Raw genomic sequence first — 20,415 nt, 5'->3', positions numbered from 1 at the left:
TAAATGACCTGCATGCTCAGACTTGACCTTTTTACTTGTAGCAAGTTCTCTGGCCTTGTCCAGTCTAATGAGGACCTCCAAGGCCAAAGATAGCTGACATCCTTCAATATGTAGCGGGCTGTGAGGCATAGTGGGTTGCAAAGATGGTGAAAGTCATTGGGCGCCAGACACTTCTTGGATGTAAAAGAGTACTTTTTTCTTATGATGGTCCTTTTTGTATTTTTGCAGGAAAGGGGGTTAGGGCCAGACACCCTTAGTAGTTATAGATTCAATTGGCAGACTCAGACACTTCAATAAGAGGACAGCTGTGCAGGGACAGGCCCTAGCAAGTTGCCACTTCTGCACATGCAGGAATGCTGTCTCCTATGGCAACAAATTGTCTGCCCTTCCATGTGCTCCTTGCTGTGAAGGGCAGATATATGTGGGGGCAGGGACGTTTTGGTTGTTACTGGTTTATAATATGGTCCGGGAACACACTGTATACATGTTCTGCCACTGTGCTCTTGCTGGGTGTGCAGTGTGCTCCTGGTCCTTTAAGGGGGATTGGGCTTCCTCTATGGTCCACCTGCCCCTTATCTATCCATTTAATGCATGTGCTTCCATTGTGGAGACGCTTATAAACATAAATTCATTAGCGTTAAGACTGCAAGCATACACAGGGTGCTGTGAAGAGGCCTTGCAGCTTATGCATGCGTTTGCAAATGTGTGCTAACTAAACCCCTGTTTTAACGCAGACTGTTGGACAGGTTAATTTGGTCAGCTGGCAGACTGGTTGGTAAGTTGAGCTATGGTATGTTCTGTCTTTGTTTTTCCTATGGCAACAGTCCTTTAACAGTTCCTAACTCAAACGTAGCAGTTCTTATAGCGCCACTACAACTGCCTTTTGTAGTTCTTCAACACTGAGCTCCTCTTGGTCTCTCACTAGACTTACTGATTCACTGACTCTGAATCCCTTGAGCTCCTCCAAGGTTGACGGTGGTATCTCCCTCAAGCGTCACCCACGCTTCCCTGCTGGGTCCCTAGCTTGGCACTCCAGATACTTCTCAAGCTTCACCCCTGCTAACTGGCGAGTTCCCTGGCTTGACTAACAAGGCTGTCCTGCAAGCATCTCACTACTCTAGGCAAGTAAATTTGTGAGGAGCTCCCTGACTTAACCCCATGGTGCTACATACTATTATTATATTTGAAGAATTTTTGGGGGTTTGTCCTACTATCTTTTGCAATCAGTCGTTGGTTTTGAATTTTTGCATCCTTGATTTCCTTTTTACATATTCTGTTAATATGGTTCTTTTAACTCCAATTAGAAATTTTTAATTGAATCTAAGAATTCAAGTCAACCGAATTATGATGCCTAAATCATACCAAGTAACTTTTATCTAATGCCTAAGGAAACCTTTACTTTACCCCAGTCTAACAAAATGTCATTAACCAACTTTGACTGAGACGGCCTCTCTAATTTGTCTTAACACAGAACCTGCATTGAGAGATGCACAACAATGCCTTCTGATGAAAAACATGTTCATTTCTTATCTTGATTGTCCTCAGCTTGCTTGTGTAGCACAAGATTTACCGGTGGATTTGTTTAAAAGCAAGTAATCTCCCGGGAAGAATAGATATTGAAAGGAGGTAAAAGAAACAGTTAGGAGTGAGATAAAAGTCTCTCATTTTTCTTGTGTTAAAGAATAAAAAAGCCATTCTTTAAAGACTCCCCCTGCTCCTCTTTAATTGGAAGCATCTCGACATGACGCGGGACTTTGTGAAAGCAGTACATAATATTATTCTCTTGCATATCACAAGTGTGAAGATGAAAGGGATGGTATAGAAGATCCGTGACAATTGAATGGTGGGAAGTTTTGATGTATATCACAGAACAGACACAGAAAGCGACAGCTGACGCAGACAATTTCGAAGCCATTTGTCTCCTAATTACTGTCAGCTTGCCACCTTAAATCATCCTCGTCCGTCTTATGTAATTTTCCACAATAGCACATTTAGAGGGTCGCATAGTGCAATCTGGAATACAGCGTGGATCAAAGAGGCGGTCCACCAAAAACTGATATTTCGTTAATAGGTTGAAACTGGCAAACTTAATAACCTACTATCTTCTGGTATCTTCTGGAAAGAGATGCTGTTGCTAATGTTCTAAATGTCTCCTCTTCTATGTAGTCTAACTTTTCTATTCTTTATGACTACCAAACAATGTTTTGGTAGGTGGTACATGTGTCATGCCTACCTCTAGCATAGGTGGTTAGGCACTATAGCTGGTTTCTGTGTTCTTTGCTTATAGCAGCCCCCTTTTCCATTAGGCAAGCAGACCTACTGGTACTCGGTTGCCCCCAGGTCTTATATAAAATGCTAACGTGCCTGGTACCACTCTGGGGCAGGCGCGAACTGAGCAAAGCAAACAAGGTACTTGCAGTTAGCAGATAGGCAGTGTGGTCGATGACAGTCTGGGTTCAAGGCAGGCTTAGTTCTGAGCATAGTAAATATCCGATCCAAGGTTGTCAACAAGGGAATCCAAACTAGCGGGTACAGGAACAGGGCAGACATACGGGGAGCTTGAAAAGCGTATTATGCCCCATACACACGGTTGGACATCCCGACAACAAAATCCGTCAGATTTTTTCTGACGGATTTTGGGCCAAACTTGTCTTGCATACACACGGTCGCATAAAGTTGTCGGAAAAATCCGATCGTTGACAACGAGGTGACGTCAAACACGTACATCGGGATTATAAACGGGCCAGTAGCCAATTGCTTTCGTCTCATAGTTTATTCTGAGCATGTGTGACACTTTGTCCGTCGGAATTGTCTACACATGATCGGAATTTAAACGATCGGATTGTGTTGTCGGAAAATTTTAGATCCTGCTCTCAAACTTTGTGCGTCGGAAATTCGGACGGAAAAAGTCCGATGGAGCCCACACATGATAGGATTTTCCGACAACATGATCCAATCGCACATTTTCAGACACTATCATAAGCAAGGAAAATTAGGGTTTGGCTGGCTTAAAACAGGTATGGCTTCCACCCAGAGACTGGCTACATCAATCACCTTGCAGGTTGAAAGGCAGTGTAGAAAACAGATAAAAACATAGGGTGCGCTGGCCTAGTGCATTATTCAGGCTGGGTTCACACCGCTGCGGGGGGAGAACCGGATGTGATTCGCACAGCAAATCACATCCGATCTCCGTAGCACTGCGAGTTCAGCCATACAGATAGTATGGCTGAACTCGCAGCTGTCCCGCAGCAAACTCGCACAGGACCCTTTTTTGGGTCCGCAACGGAATCGGATCGCATGGGGGTTCACACCATGCGATCCGATTCCTGTGCGAGTCGGCAGATCGCACTGCGATATGCCGACGGATCTGGGGGTGTCATTAACATAACATTGACACCCCCAGCCGTCCGCATAGGGCAGTGTGAACTGCCGGCGGGAGGTGAGCGATGCGGGAAAACGCCGCGGATTCGCGGCGTTCCCGCATCGCAATAGTGTGAACCTAGCCTCAATAACAAATTTCTTGAAGATAAAATATAAAATATAACTACTCACAAACTTAGATAGTAAAAGTGCTCATCAAGCCACTACAAGTGGCTACAATCTCTAGCTTTACCAAAGCCTCTAGCTCAAGGAGGACCTCACCAGAGTCCCTGCTGGCTGACACATTTCAAAGATATGTCCTTCTTCATTAGAGCTCACTTGTAGTGGCTTGAGGAGCGCTTTTACTACCTATGTTTGTGAGTAGGTATATTTTATATTTTATTGAAACAAGGCACTAACACATATGTGATGATTACATGTGAACAAAGGATAAAAAACAATTCAAATATACTTAAGATGCTGTTGGTAAGCGTACATTTTGTACACTTTGTGGTGCACTTATAGGAGGAGTATCTCAGTGTCAGAGAAGGGTTCTTTCCAGCCGCATCCGCCATATTCCTGCGTGCATGCGTGGCAGAATGGCGCTCCAGCACACGCAATGGAACGGGGAGCGTGTGCGCACAATGGCGCACGCCTAACGTGGCGCTCTCGCAGGGCCATTTAACCACTACAATCCTCTTCCTTCCCAGACCATTTTTCAGCTTTCAGTGCTCTTGAACTTTCAATAAGAATTGCGTGGTCATGCTACACTGTACCCAAATGAAATTTTTATCAATTTGTTCGAACAAATAGAGCTTTCTTTTGGTGGTATTTATTCATGACTCAGTTTTACATTTTTTCGATCGGAGATGCGCCGTGTCTGGGTGGCGGGAGCGCATCGGGATCATACTGCTGCGCGATACCCCTCCTTCTGAGGGACGTTCCTGAACGTCCACTCAGAAGCAGAGAGCTCCCACCCGGCCGTTTATATACATTGGCCGGGTGGGAAGTGGTTAAAATGGCTGTGATGTCCAAACGGGTTGCTGGTTTGTCTTCATCTTCCCGTTTGTACCTGCTTCCTATTTACCGTATTTGATTTCCCGTTGTGACCTGGACTGTTCCTGACTGCTCTGCTGTTCTCCTGGATCTGACCCCTGGCCTGCTTAACAGACTTGCCTTGACTTCTCCAGTGCTTGACCCTCTGACTGTAACCCGGATTGCCTTCTTTCTCCAGTATGTGACCCTCGGCCAGCTTAATGGACTTGTCTTGCCTTCTCCAGTATTTCACCTTCTGCCTGTGACCCGGATTGCCTGTCTCCTCCAGTGTGTGACCCTTGCTTGTACCTCAGACTTACCTTGCACCTCTTGAATCAGATCCTCAGCCAGTTCTGAAATTCCTGCAAACCCTGGTTCAGCTCTGCAGCCATCTCTCAGGAACTCTACTACCCGCTGGTGGCCCGTGCCTCTTCCTGACACCCATTCCCTGTACCACCTCTGTGGGGCGTGGTGCTCTTAGTCGCAAGGGCGAACCGCTCTCGGCATCTCGGCCTTGGTAAGTACTCACCTGACATTGAGGCACCTTTAAGACCAGGAACATGGCAAGATTTAGAGAAAATGTTTTTTTTGAACTATGTAATATTTATTATTAATTCTTATAAATATATTTTTTTCTCACCTTTGGACTCTTAAGTATATTTGGACTGTTTTAATCCTTTGTTCACATGTAATTTTCACATATGTGTTAGTGCCTTGCTTTTCATTGGTTTGCCTTTCACAGGTGGTTTATTCACTTAAAGCGGAGTTCCACCCGTTTTTTTAGTTTATTAAAAGTCAGCAGCTACAAAAAGCATAGGTGCTGACTTTTAATAAACTGACACTTACCTGCTCCATGGTCCCGCGATGCGGCCGTCTGGAGCCTCACTCCTCTCCCCCTCCTCTGCTCGGAGCCTCCATTGAAACTGTGGGCACCCGGCTGTGACAGCTTACAGCTTCACCATGATAGAGAGCACTGAGACCACACCAGCACCGAGATAGAGAGAGAGCACTGACACCAGCACCGAGATAGAGAGAGAGCACTGACACCAGCACCGTGATAGAGAGCACTGACACCAGCACCAAGATAGATAGCACTGACACCAGCACCGAGATAGAGAGCCCTGACACCAACACCGTGATAGAGAGCACTGACACCAGCACCGTGATAGAGAGCACTGACACCAGCACCATGATAGAGATTACTGACACCACACCAGCACCGAGATAGAGAGCACTGACTCGAGCACCGTGATAGAGAGCACTGACACCAGCACCATGATAGAGAGCACTGACACCAGCACCGAGATAGAGAGCACTGACACCACACCAGCACCGAGATAGAGAGAGAGCACTGACACCAGCACCGTGATAGAGAGCACTGACACCACACCAGCACCATGATAGAGAGCACTGACACCAGCACCGAGATTGAGAGCACTGACACCACACCAGCACCGTGATAGAGAGCACTGACACCAGCACCATGATAGAGAGCACTGAGACCACACCAGCACCGAGATAGAGAGCACTGACACCATACCAGCACTGAGATAGAGAGAGAGCACTGACACCAGCAATGGGATAGAGAGAGAGCACTGACACCAGCACCGTGATAGAGAGCACTGTCACCACACCAGCACCGTGATAGAGAGCACTGACACCACACCAGCACCGAGATAGAGAGCACTGATACCAGCAACTCGCTGCGGGACCCAAACATATGACACCGCTCAACCTCTTCAAACAGGAGGGTACAGGCATATAGTACGGTGTGCTTTTTTTGTACAAGGAAGTGAGCCAAAGGTAGAAAAAAGGTCCGTGTGCTAGATTATATAAATTGTTTATAGAGTTATGCATATATATGGTCTACTGATCACATGTGTTGAATTCCTCCGAGATCCATGCCTCATTCATTTTTATAAAAGTGAGGTAGTCAACACCGTTGTGAGCTAGGCGAGTGCGCTTATCAGTCACGATCCCCCCTGCTGCGCTGAACGTCCTTTCGGACAGGACACTGGACGAGGGGCAAGCCAACAGTTCCATTGCAAATAGGGCAAGCTCTGGCCAGAGGTCAAGTCTGCCCACCCAGTAGTCCAGGGGTTCATCACTTCTCAGAGCGTCCACATCGGCCGTTAACCAGATGTAGTCGGACACCTGTCGGTCTAGGTGTTCCCTGATGCTGGATCTGGATGAGACCTGTCGATGGGTCGGGTGAAAGAATGATCTCATATCAGAAGTGACCAACACATCTTCAAACCACCCTCTTCTTGCAGGCGCTGTTGGATTGATACCCGCAACTCTTTCTCTGGGAGTGGGAATTCCTCTGCCAGCGCACGCAAAAGCAGAACACAGCATTTCTCTAAGCAAGGCCTGTAAGTGCTCCATTCTGACAGCCCTCTGTAATGGTGGTAACATTTCCACCATTTTGTGTTTGTACCAGGAGTCTAAGTACGTTGCCACCCAGTACTGGTCCTTGACCTTTATGCTTTTTATACGGGGGTCCCTGTTAAAACACTGGAGCATGAATTTGCACTAAACTGGAAGCGGTGTGGTGGCTTGGCTCCTGCTCATCATCCAGGATAATGTCGTCCTCCTCGTTCTCCTCTCCCCATCCACGGACAACAACAGGGATAACAGAAAGGTTTAAAGCATGCTCTTCTTGCTCCTCCTCATCCGCCCCGGCACCATCCTCCTCTGACTCCTCTTCAGACTCCTGTTGTTGACTTGTCTCAGATAGAGTAGCCCCCCCTGGGAATTCATCCAGCATTGCGACTTTCTCATCTTCCCGCTCCTGCTCCTCCAGGGCATGATCAATGACACAACGCAATGCACGCTCCATAAAGAAGGCATAAGGTATGATGTCACTGATGGCGCCATGGCTGCGACTGACCAGTTTGGTGATCTCATCAAATGGCCGCAGTAGTCTGCATGCATCACGCATGAGCAGCCACTGGCGCGGTGAAAAAAAAACAAGCTCCCCAGAACCTGTTCTGCCACAGAGTTCGTACAGGTAGTCGTTAACTGCACGTTTCTGCTGGAGCAGCCTATCAAGCATATAGAAGGTTGAGTTCCATCGCATCGGGCAATCACAAATAAGACGTCTGACCGGCAGATCGCATCACCGCTGAATGTCAGCAAGGCGAGCCATGGCTGTGTAAGATCTTCTGGAATGGGGCGAGATTTTCCTAGTCTGCCGCAAGATGTCCTGGACCCCAGGGTATTTAAAAAACGAATCACTGCACGACCAAATTTAAGACGTGTGCCATGCGTGGCACATGTGTAATTTTGCCCTGTTTCAATGCGGTAAGCAGATTGACACCATTGTCACACACCACTTTACCAACTGTCAAATTGAGCGGTGTTAGCCACTGATCTGCCTGTGAACGTAAAGCTGAAAGGAGTGCAGGGCCAGTGTGGCTCTTGGCTTCCAGGCACAACAGACGCAGCACAGCATGGCAACGTCTCACCTGGCATGTCGAATAGGTTCTGGGGATCTTGGGCGGCGCAGCGGAAGAGACACTATCAGCAAAAAAGGAGGAGTCAGCCGAGGAGGAGAGGGAGGATGGAGTAGGAAGAGGAGAAGAAGAGGCAGGCCTGCATGCAATCCGTGGCAGTAAAACCAAATCTACAAGGGTGCCACGGGTTACATGCTTAACGGCCATCAGTAGGTTCACCCAGTGGGCAGTAAAAGTTATATACCTTCCCTGCCCGTGTTTGCTAGACCACCTCTTCCTGATCCAATGCCAATAATGGCTGCGCATCGGCAATGTCTTGTGATGGATCGGAAAATAATTCCTGTGACTCAAATGGAGGGTATATGGTGGTGGTGGTGTTGGTGGTAGTGTCTGTGGGGGTGCACACAGCTGAGAGTGAACAAGAGGGTGCAGATCGAGAGGATGAGGAGGGTGCAGAAGAGTAAGGCTGAGTGAGCCACTCAAACAAGTCTGGTGCATCCTTTGACGTAATCGAACGCACCTTCTGCAATTTGCCACTTTGGCTCAAGCCTGTTGCTCCTGCCCTACCCCTACCACCCCTGCGGAAGGGCCTGCCTCTTCCTCTGCCAGTCATTTTTTAAATGACCCTGTGACAAAGTCTCTAGAGAGGTGCAGTATGTATGTGGAAGAAGGTATATAACACCCCACTTCAATCTGTTGTTTTGGGGGGCCACTGGTCTATCACACCAGTTAGAATACATTTTTCTAATTGCGTTTGTCACTCTTTGTAGTATCACTGCAGAACCGCTCAGCAGTCACAATGCTGCACAGTGGAAATGCACTATACTATGCTTTCTATATTTGAAAGTATTTTATACGTGTATTACACCCCTATATACTGCACACCAAATAGTACACCTATACCAGTCCTTAAAAGGAGTAGCTAGCTAGTAGCTAGTGAATTGCAGACTGTCCCTGCTCCAAAAACCAAACTGTCCCTCCCTACACTGAGAAACGACAGCTGCAGAATTGGTCAGCAGCACTTCATGCAGTGCACTATAATATGCTTTCTATATTTGAAAGAAAGTATAAGGCGCACTAGCAACGACCGGCTGATAAAATGGATATTTCCATATATAAGGCGCATCGGACTATAAGGCGCACCGGATTATAAGGCGCACTAGCAACGACCGGCTGATAAAATGGATATTTCCATATATATGAGGCGCATCGGACTATAAGGCGCATGGTCGATTTTGTGAGAAAATTTAGGCTTTTACGTGCGCCTTATAGTCCGAAGGTTAACGTCAAGAGACTTGATCTGTGACTCCATGCGCGCCCATCTGACAGATACTGTTAACAAAGAACTCCAGCGATGTCAACAGGTCATATATAAGGCGCACCGGATTATAAGGCGCACGGTCGTTTTTGGGAGAAAATTTAGGCTTTTACGTGCGCCTTATAGTCCGAAAAATACGGTATACGTGCATTACAACCCTATATACTGTACACCTATACTAGTCCTTAAAAGGACCTTTGTGGACCTAGTAGTAGCTAGCTAGTAGCTAGTGAATTGCAGACTGTCCCTGCTCCAAAAACGAAACTGTCCCTCCCTACACTGAGAAACGACAGCTGCAGAATCGGTCAGCAGCACTGCATGCAGTGCACTATAATATGCTTTCTATATTTGAAAGAAAGTATATTATACGTGTATTACAATCATATATATTGTACACCTATACCAGTCCTTAAAAGGACCTTTGTGGACCTAGTAGTAGCTAGCTAGTAGCTAGTGAATTGCAGACTGTCCCTGCTCCAAAAACCAAACTGTCCCTCGCTACACTGAGAAACGACAGTTGCAGTATCGGTCAGCCCTCGGTAGCAGAGCAGTGCACTATAATATATGTGTATTACAACCCTATATACTGTACACCTATACCAGTCCTTAAAATTACCTTTGTGGACCTAGTAGTAGCTAGCTAGTAGCTAGTGAATTGCAGACTGTCCCTGCTCCAAAAACTAAACTGTCCCTCCCTACACTGAGGCCGCGTACACACGCGGGGACTGTCTGCCGAAACTAAGTTCGTCAAACAGTCCGCTCAAACTTTTGAATGAACGAACACGCCCACACACGGCACTTTTTGAGCGGACAAATACGGCAAACTTTGTTCGTCGTACTAAGTCCGCGCAACTTTTGAAATGAACGGACTCGCCCACACACGAGGCAACAGTCCGCTCATTTCGAGCGCGTGTGCAGGTAGGCGGGGCCCGCGACGGAGACGTCGCGGGCTCCGCCGCCTGGAATGTACTTAAAGGGGAACCCCAACGCCGAAAAAAATCGGCGTGGAGGTCCCCCCCAAAGTCCACAACAGACCCTTGTCCGAGCACGCTACCCGGCCGGCCAGGAAAGGGGGGCGAGCGAGCGCGCCCCCCCTCCCGAGACGTACCAGGCCGCGTGCCCTCAACATGGGGGGGTGCCTTGGGGAAGGGGGGGCCGCGCGGCCCCCCCACCCCAAAGCACCTTGTCCCCATGTTGATGAGGACAAGGGCCTCTTCCCGACAACCCTGGCCGTTGGTTGTCGGGGTCTGCGGGCGGGGGGCTTATCGGAATCCGGGAGCCCCCTTTAATAAGGGGGCCCCCGGATACCGGCCCCCCACCCTATGTGAATGAGTATGGGGTACAATGTACCCCTACCCATTCACCTGTAAAATAAAAGTACCCAAAAAAAAAAACACAACACACGAGATAAAATATTTTATTGCACAGCTCCGGGGGTCTTCCGGGGTCTTCTCGCCGGACTCCTCTGCTATCTTCTTGTAGCTCTTTTGCTAGCGGAGGAGTCCGGCTTTCTTCCTCCCCGCCGCCGGCCTCTTCTCCCGACTTCGGGGGTCTTGTCCCCCTCTTCGGTTCTTCTGCCGGGCCACCGCGCCTTCTTATAGCTCTTTTGCAGGCGGTGGCCCGGTCTTCTGTCGCCGCCGCCTTCCGTTCTTCTGCCGGGCCACCGCGCCTTCTTATAGCTCTTTTAGAGGCGGTGGCCCGGTCTTCTGTCGCCGCTGTCGCCTTCCGGTCGCCTTCCGTTCTTCTTCTTGTTCTTGTTCTTCTTCTTCTTCTCCAGGAGATGTTGACACGTCGCTCTCTCCGGCCGGAATGCCAGAGCCGCGCTGTGCGGCCACTTATATAGTGACAATGGGGCGGTGTCACATGGTATATGTCACATGGGTTGGTCACATGGTGACCCCGCCCCCTTACGATGTCATAGTCCCCATGTGACATCAACCCATGTGACCAACCCATGTGACATATACCATGTGACACCGCCCCATTGTCACTATATAAGTGGCCGCACAGCGCGGCTCTGGCATTCCGGCCGGAGAGAGCGACGTGTCAACATCTCCTGGAGAAGAAGAAGAAGAAGAAGAACAAGAAGAAGAACGGAAGGCGACCGGAAGGCGACAGCGGCGACAGAAGACCGGGCCACCGCCTCTAAAAGAGCTATAAGAAGGCGCGGTGGCCCGGCAGAAGAACGGAAGGCGGCGGCGACAGAAGACCGGGCCACCGCCTGCAAAAGAGCTATAAGAAGGCGCGGTGGCCCGGCAGAAGAACCGAAGAGGGGGACAAGACCCCCGAAGTCGGGAGAAGAGGCCGGCGGCGGGGAGGAAGAAAGCCGGACTCCTCCGCTAGCAAAAGAGCTACAAGAAGATAGCGGAGGAGTCCGGCGAGAAGACCCCCGAAGACGGAAGACCCCCGGAGCTGTGCAATAAAATATTTTATCTCGTGTGTTGTGTTTTTTTTTTGGGTACTTTTATTTTACAGGTGAATGGGTAGGGGTACATTGTACCCCATACTCATTCACATAGGGTGGGGGGCCGGTATCCGGGGGCCCCCTTATTAAAGGGGGCTCCCGGATTCCGATAAGCCCCCCGCCCGCAGACCCCGACAACCAACGGCCAGGGTTGTCGGGAAGAGGCCCTTGTCCTCATCAACATGGGGACAAGGTGCTTTGGGGTGGGGGGGGCCGCGCGGCCCCCCCTTCCCCAAGGCACCCCCCATGTTGAGGGCACGCGGCCTGGTACGGCTCGGGAGGGGGGGAGCGCTCGCCCCCGCCCCCCTTTCCTGGCCGGCCGGGTAGCGTGCTCGGACAAGGGTCTGTTGTGGACTTTGGGGGGACCCCCACGCCGATTTTTTTCGGCGTTGGGGTTCCCCTTTAAGTCCATACCAGGCGGCGGGGCCCGCGACGTCTCCTTCGCGGGCCCCGCCTACCTGCACACGCGCTCGAAATGAGCAGACTTTCCTCCGAGCGGGAACAGTTTGCTCATTTCGAAAGTGGCCTACACACGGGCGGACTGTCCGCTCAAACCAAGTTTCAGCGGACAGTTTTTCGGAATTTCCGAAAAACTTTGTTCGTCAAACTGTCCGCTGAAACTGTCCGCTGAAGCCCCACACACGAGCGGACTGTCCGCTGAAACACTGTTCAGCGGACAAAGTTGAGCGAACAGTCCGCCCGTGTGTACGCGGCCTGAGAAACGACAGCTGCAGAATCGGTCGGTTGCTAATTAGCAAAACTTTATGACAGAAACAAAGAAAAAGGATTTTTTTTTTTACAAAATTTTAGTTTTTTTTATTTATAGCACAAAAAATAAAAAACCCACTAGTTATTAGTTACCACTAAAAGAAAGCTCTATTTGTGTGGAAAAAAGGATGCAAGTTTTATGTGGGTACAGTGTTGCATGAGTAATTGTCATTCAAACTGTGAGATCGCTGAAAGCTGAAAATTGGTCTGGACAGGAAGGGGGTGTAAGTGCACTGTATTGAGGTGGTTAAAGGAGAAGTCCAGCCAAAGCTTGTTTGGATCACAGGAGTGCAGTTCGTTTTGAGCAGACATCAGGCTGAAGCACGCTCTCTGCTGATGTCACGTATGTCAGTCCAGGCACCATGTCATCGCAACAATAAAGTTTGGATTCGCCAGGTGCCTGGACCGACACCTGGCTCAGCCTCTCAGCTTGCCTACAGTCAAGCATGATGGTGGGATTGTCATTGTCTGGGGCTGCATGAGTGCTGCCAGCACTGGGGAGCTACAGTTCATTGAGGGAACCATGAATGCCAACATGTACTGTGACATACTAAAGCAGAGCAGTATCCCCTCCCTTCGAAGACTGGCCAACATGACAGTATTCCAACATGATAATGACCCCAAACACACCTCCAAGATGACCACTGCCTTGCTAAAGAAGCTGAGGGTAAAGGTGATGGATTGGCTTGGCATGTCTCCTAACATCCATCAGCTCTGTGATGTTGTCGTGGAGGAGTGGAAGAGGACTTCAGTGGCAACCTGTAAAGCTCTGGTGAACTCCATGCCCAAGAGCGTTAAGGCAGTGCTGGAAAATAATGGTGGTCACACAAAATATTGACTTTTTGGGCCCAATTTGGACATTTTTACTTAGAGGTGTACTCACTTTTGTTGCCAGCGGTTTAGACATTAATGGCTGTGTGTTGAGTTATTTTGACGGGACAGCAAATTTACACTGTTATACAAGCTGTACACTCACTAATTTACATTGTAGCAAAGTATCATTTCTTCAGTGTTGTCACATGAAAAGATATAATAAAATATTTACAAAAATGTGAGGGGTGTACCCATGTTTGTGAGAAACTGTATCTGCAGCAATGTGGAGTAGAATCCTGCCGAACAGGAGTCCTGGGATAGCGTTCTTATTATTAAAAAGCACAATTTTACCTCCTATTATTCCATCAGCATAGGTGACAGTACATACACCTGATAGAGCACAGTGATGGATGGAGAGGAGCACAATTTTAGAGTGTTGAAGAACAACACATCACACTGTATTGGATTTAAGAAAAGTGAACATTTTTAAATGACTATGTTTAAAATTAACATTTTTAACTATGTTTCCTATATTATAAATTATATACGGTACTATATATATTGTTACATCTTGTATATTGTTACATACATTGTTTCCTTTATTGGCACCTCTGCTGTATAATCATTTTTATCATGCATATCATGCATATAATGTATACAGTGTATTGCAGTTTTATTTTTTATTATAATTGCGACAAAAAGGAGAAAACCCCTTCTCCACTTCTCCTCTTCTTCCATCCTGAAGACTGCTGGGATGTATGACATTTATCTATTTACTAATGCTAGCAACATAAGCATTTAAAATATTCAATGTTGATTGAGACAATGATGTTCCACTTTAAAGAGGAAGTAAACCCTGATGGGTTTACTTCCTCTTTGATTCCCTGCAAAGGTAAAGCATAATGGACTACTATGCATCGCATAGTAGTCCATTATGTGTCAGTTACCTGACACAGGAGCCAGCAAAGTCACCACTATCCCATGTAATTCCGAGCGTCCATCTTCTTGGTGGGTCTCCTTGGGTCTCGCTGCTCCGGTGCTGTGATTCGCCGGAGCAGCGATGATGTCACTCCCATACATGCGCACGGGAGCTGACACTCGCGGCATATCGCCGCGATCTGCGGCTTACCCAGTGTGCATGCGCCGTAGACAGCGGCGGCTGTCTTCAGGTAAATATCTCCTAAACCGTATAGGTTTAGGAGATATTTCTTGGACCTACAGGTAAGCCTTAATCTAGGCTTACCTGTAGGTCAAAGTGGTTTGTAAGGGTTTACAACCACTTTAAGGCTAATGCCGCGTACACACGATCAGACTATCCAGTGGACTTAGTCTGGCGGACAATCCGCCGGACTTTGCAGCGGAGGCCTGCCGGACTTTCCGAACGAGCAGACTTGCCCACACACGCCCATACATGACCAGACTTTTCCAGCGGACTTTTGCAGGAGGTCCGCCGGACTTTTCAAATGAATTGACTTGCCCACACACGGAGTAAAGTCCGTTCATTTTGAACGTGACTCCATATAGACAGGACTAGCGAAGGAGGTCAATGTTGCTGCCTCCATCGGTGAGATTGACACCTTGCTAGCCCTGTCGCCTGGTATGGATTTTAAGGGGAACCTCTATGGTGAAAAAACGGCATGGGGGTCCCCCAAAGTCCATACCAGACCCTTATCCGAGCATGCAGCCTGGCCGGTCAGGAAAGGGGGTGGGGACGAGCGAGCATCCCCCTCCTGAACCGTACCAGGCCACATGCCCTCAACATGGGGGGTGCTTTGAGGAAGGTGGGGCCCTGCGGCCCCCCCACCCCAAAGCATCTTGTCCCCATGTTGATGAGGACAAGGGCCTCTTCCCGACAACCCTGGGTGATGTCACATGGTGACCCCACCCCTTATGATGTCACAGTCCCAGCATCTGTGACATCATAAGGGGTGGGGTCACCATGTGACATCCCCAGTGACCCCGCCCCTTATGCCTATATAAGTTGACACGCATCAGTGACAATGACGAATAAGAAGCCGGGCCAAAGCTAGTAAAAGAGCTGGAAGAAGATAGCGGCCACAATCCAAGGTCCCCAACTCACACCCATATACTTGGGCCAATTTTGGACAGAAGCCAAACCAGAGTACCCGGAGGAAACCCACACAGGCACAGGGAGAACATGCAAACTCTAGGCAGGTAGTGTTGTGGTTGGGATACAAACCAGCAACTGCTAGACAAGAGTGCTACCCACTACACCACTGTGCTGTACACATCACATCATTTAAAGTATTTACTGACTCTCCTTACCCCATATCTTGTTGTCATGAGGCCCCATTTCCCTCTAATACTTAAAAATTCCTCCCTTAATACTTCGCTGTCTGTGCAGGGTTTGACAACAGCACTGAATTCTGAGAATAGTGACCTCATCCCAATGGCATCCATCACTCTAAGGTTTTGTCAGCTCTAAAAGAACTGACATCTTCCTGCAGTGCCGACAAACACAACCTTTGGAGCTTTGAGCTCACGGGACCATTTTGAAGAAGATTAAAGATTAAAATAAGATATTTACATTGACATATCTTACAAACTGTATACAATAGGTATACGAGCAGCAGGGAGGCAATGTAACATTACTTATTTTAGCCTTTCCTTCTGCTATTTGGTTCAGAAAGAGCTAGCAATCTAAATGTCCTTGGGCCAGGACCCATACCCAGTGTATCCTCTGCTTATATTATGAATATTTTAATTTTGTTCTGTTAGTTTCACTGTCAGAAAAGAAATTCTATCTTCTTCTTGTATACACAACAAGCTGTACTTACTAGCAAATCAAAGGTCTAACAAGGTCTCAAGATAATTGAAGATTTCACTTTGCTGTAAAAAAGATCTGCTTGGGGATGTGTAAAGCGATAAGAGCATTATTTACACGTTTTAAAAAGATTAGATCGCTGCAGAGAATTCTCTAAAACAATGGTAATAGTTTCAAAGTCATCTGCCCCTTCTTTCACAATGGGTCCTCCTTGTCCATTAGGAAACCCTATATCTAGTTTGTCTCATAATTTATTTTGAAATAATGACAAAAAGAACCAAAAAACCCCCCCTACCATTAGACTGCAATAATGTTGTACACAATTTCCCCCAATCAAGTAATTCGACGATTGAATTTCAGCTCGGAAAAAGCTTTTAGGATACAAGGTGAAAGACAGATTAAAAAAAAATATAATATTATTGGAGCAACAATGAACTCTAGGGAACATATTATTACCCTCAAATTGAACATTGATTTCCTGCTTCTCATCACATCTGACAAATGTAATTGTGTGATTTTAATGCCCTGTTGTGCTTCAGTATATTGTGGCCGGACACAATAGGAACCATTATCAATAGTGAGGACACGCCGTGCTGCAGAACGAATCCACGCCCCACAGCAGGTCAGGTACCTGAAGATGCAAGTCGCTTTAAGATGCATTGGCATTTCTTAAACATCCCCCTTGCTGTTCATCTGATGGGTCTCTGAAACAAATGTAAAAATAAAATCAAGAGCTCGTGTTTTTTTTGCACTTGTCGGCAAAAAGAGGGCCTTTTAAAGTTAAACAGTAGGTCAGGGGATGTTTAGAATTGGAGACGTTGGCCTTTTGTGTGCAGTGCTCTTTGAATTCTTATATGTGTCCACAGCGTAGGGGCTTGCTCTGTCCATTCTGTTGGGGGGCCATCAAAGCCTTCTCCTCTTTAATTGGTGAACCTGTTGAACGGTAAGTGCAGAAAAATGGCCTTAAGAAGCCGGCATGGTCATCTCCATCACCGGGAGACCTTTCACATAAATTCAGCCACACGTGGCTACCAAAATCCTTTAACCTTTCAGGATGTGGCCTTTGCAACCAAGCTCATAAGATGTACAAAGGACAAGAGTCTTTTTAAGAACAGAAGAGTTTTGGGTTTGATCATTGACGTCTTTTACTATACGTAATATTTACAAAAGAAGATCAAGTATAAAGACTTCTATATCTTATTACAAAAAAGTTTAGAGGAGGGGAGCTTTTTTCATAATAACTATTATGTCATCTAATTATTGACACCTACATAAGGTACGACTCAGCTGTTAATGCTTGTTTGATAATTGCAGCGTGCTGCTTTGTTGAATGGAGGTAATGGACTTGACGGAAAGCTGTAGCTTTTATAACCAACTGATGTTCTGAACCCAATTACTGATCGAAAGGAGTAAAACATGAAGCTTTTCTTCTTCTAACTGCATGCATCATTGTGTATTAAAGAGTAACTCCAGGCAAAAAGTTAAACCAGTTATCAATGTTGTCTGGAGAAATATTAAAGATGCAGAAAGTTCCCTCAGTCTACCTGACATTTCAGTTTGAGGTTAGTGATTCTAGTTCACACTCCTGTGCAGAAGGGGGGGGGGGGGGGCAGGAAGAAAGCAGAGATGTGGAGGTCAGAGAGCAAGACATGTGGGGATGAATTGCAGTAATCGACTTTTTGAAGGAGACTGTAGTCCACACAATTGGGAATATTAAATGTATAAACTGGTTTACTGGAAAGTCTCTTTCACAATCCTCAAACCATTCTTGAAACGTCACCATTTAGGTTTACACCATCATAATAGGTAGCAAAAGCAAGGGCATTCTCTCTTTGGACTATTAACTCTGTAGATGATAAGAATTGTATGTCATAATTGCATAGAGGTGGAAAACTCAAAAACCCAGCTAATGATACTACACACCTTCCAGGTGGTAGACACTGAACACCGTCTACAAGGCAATTTCTCAGCAAAAGCAAAAAGACAACTCTTCACCCCTCCAATCACTGCCACTCTACCCATGTTGGTTTACAGGGAAAACCCCATCAATCACAGCGGGGAACTCCTTGAAGGAAATTGATGAGATCTCTTTAAAGTAGTCCTGAATAAAAAAAAAGATAGGCCTCAGTCCCTAAGCCGCAGTCCCAACCCTATGCTTCTGGATAGGCCCTTAGACAGCCTAGCAGCCAGATGTCCCTGGGATAGGCCTCAGACTCTGGCCTGCGACAGCCTGCAACAGCCTGCAACAGAGCAACACACATCCACCCAGGCAGTCGTCCAGTTGGCACAGAACCCCAATCACCTGACTCCACCCAAATATATAGGTCCTCCAGGAGGCCAAGAGATTTAAGAAACCCCTGCCTATTGGCTGAGATACCCCATATACTCCTAATCCGTCTTTGCATTGCCCTTGTCTTATCTAATGTTGCCAGATACCCGACCACCCAGCAACAGAAGTGAGAAGTGCAGCAATTCCAGACTTAGGGTGAAATCAATTGATCCCTAGCAATTAGCCAAGGCAACTATACCTGGCAGGTAAATTTAAGAGCAACCCTGCCTAAACATCAGGGTACTACACTATTTAACAGAGAATGTCTAGAAAAAATTTACATTTTGTCTTGAATTCCAACCTAGAAATAGCAATTCTCAACATGTGATTTTGCCTGCAGACTCTCTCACTACTATACTGCTCACTGTTCTCCTTACTGGAGAGTATGCCGTACCTGAGGATCTGCAGTCCAAGGATCTCCCTTCTTCTGCTTCATTCATCACATGAATCTAAGGTTCCTCCACCTCTCGTGCTGTTTCTTGATCATTATCTCACCAGTCAACAGATCACCAATCATCTGGGAGAACAGCTCTAACATGAAGAGAGGCAAAGTCCTGCATCTCCACTAAAATGGCTGCCCCCACCAGTGATGTAAGTAACTCCGTTAAAATAAACGGAGTTACTTAACACATTACTTAAGAGGGTAACCAGTAATCTAACTGATTACTCTTCCCCTCATGGTAACGCCGTTCCCATTACTTGGGCGGCATTACCAAAATTACATCTACCGCCCGGGACCAGGTAGACAGAACTAGCGAGGGAAGTAAATGGGGGCTGCCTCCATCAGCGAGATTGACACCTTGCTAGCCCCATCGCCTGGTATGGATTTAAAGGAGAACCCCTACACCAAAAAAATGGCATGGGTGTCCCCCCAAAGTCCATAGCCGACCCTTATCCGAGCACACAGCCCGGCCGGTCAGGAAAGGGGGTGGGGACGAGTGAGCGCCCCCCTCCTGAGCCATACCAGGCCGTGTGCCCTCAACATGGGGGTGCTTTGGGGAAGGGCCTGTGGCCCCCCACCCCAAAGCACCTTGTCCCCATGTTGATGAGGACAAAGGCCTCTTCCCAACAACCCTGGCCATTGGCTGTCGGGGTGTGCGGGCGGGGGGCTTATCAGAATCCGGGAGCCCCCTTTAACAAGGGGGTCCCAGATTCCGGCCCCCTACCCTATGTGAATGAGTATGGGGTACAATGTACCCCTACCCATTCACCTGGGGAAAAAGTGTTAATAAAAAAAACACAACACAGGTTTTTTAAGTAATTTATTAATCAGCTCCGGGGGTCTTCTTTCGTCTTCGGGGGTCTTCTTCTGACTTCTCCACTCTGTTCAGCTGTCTTCTCCTGGTGTCTGGCCTCCTCTCCGGCGTCTTCATCCGCTCTCTCCAGTTCTTCTTCTGGGCTCCTCCGCTATCTTCTTGCAGCTCTTTTACTAGCGGAGGAGCCCAGTCTCCTCCCTCCTTCTTCCCTCTTCTCTCTTCTTTCTTCCTTCTTCTTATGGTGACACGACGCTCTATCCCACTGTAATGCTGTGTGACATCACACGGTGACCACACCCCATTGCTATATAAGTGATCACGCAGCGCTCACATGGCATTACAGTGGGAGAGATTGTTGTGTCGTGTAGTGCTGCCCCCCATAGGAGCTACTGGTATTGTGCCCAAGTCTTCCCCACTTTTGCCCCACAGCAAGGCACAAGGTAGATTTTCACCGCCAGGTGCACACACTTTCACTCTTTGTCTTCAATGATCAGTCTAGGTTTTTTTTTTTCTGTTGTTTTATTTTTGGAGAACTTGGATAGGGAAGGGGATTGGAGTGGGATACTCCAAGAAATAGAACTATTCACAACTGAGGACATCTAACTGGTCTCTTGGTTAAGCTCTGGTGAAGTCCTTGCTGAAAGCAGATAGAAGACTTCTCCTTGACTGTAGCAACAACGTAGATTCAAGATTTAGCAAAGTTCCTTAGAAGCAGCAGGAACTGGACAAAGCTCTTCAGAACACAAACCAGTGTTCCCTTGTCTGGACCCTTAGCTGACTATATAGCACACCAGAAGAGGTTACGAGTCTATACATCCTTTAGGTTGTCTGT

Source organism: Lithobates pipiens, unplaced genomic scaffold, assembly GCF_037356315.1.
Source record: "Lithobates pipiens isolate NorthernLeopardFrog02 unplaced genomic scaffold, aLitPip1_a1.2 Scaffold_18, whole genome shotgun sequence".
In the NCBI taxonomy this organism is placed as follows: domain Eukaryota; kingdom Metazoa; phylum Chordata; class Amphibia; order Anura; family Ranidae; genus Lithobates; species Lithobates pipiens.
The sequence above is the reverse complement of the archived record's forward strand: the minus strand, read 5'-3'. Positions refer to the sequence as shown.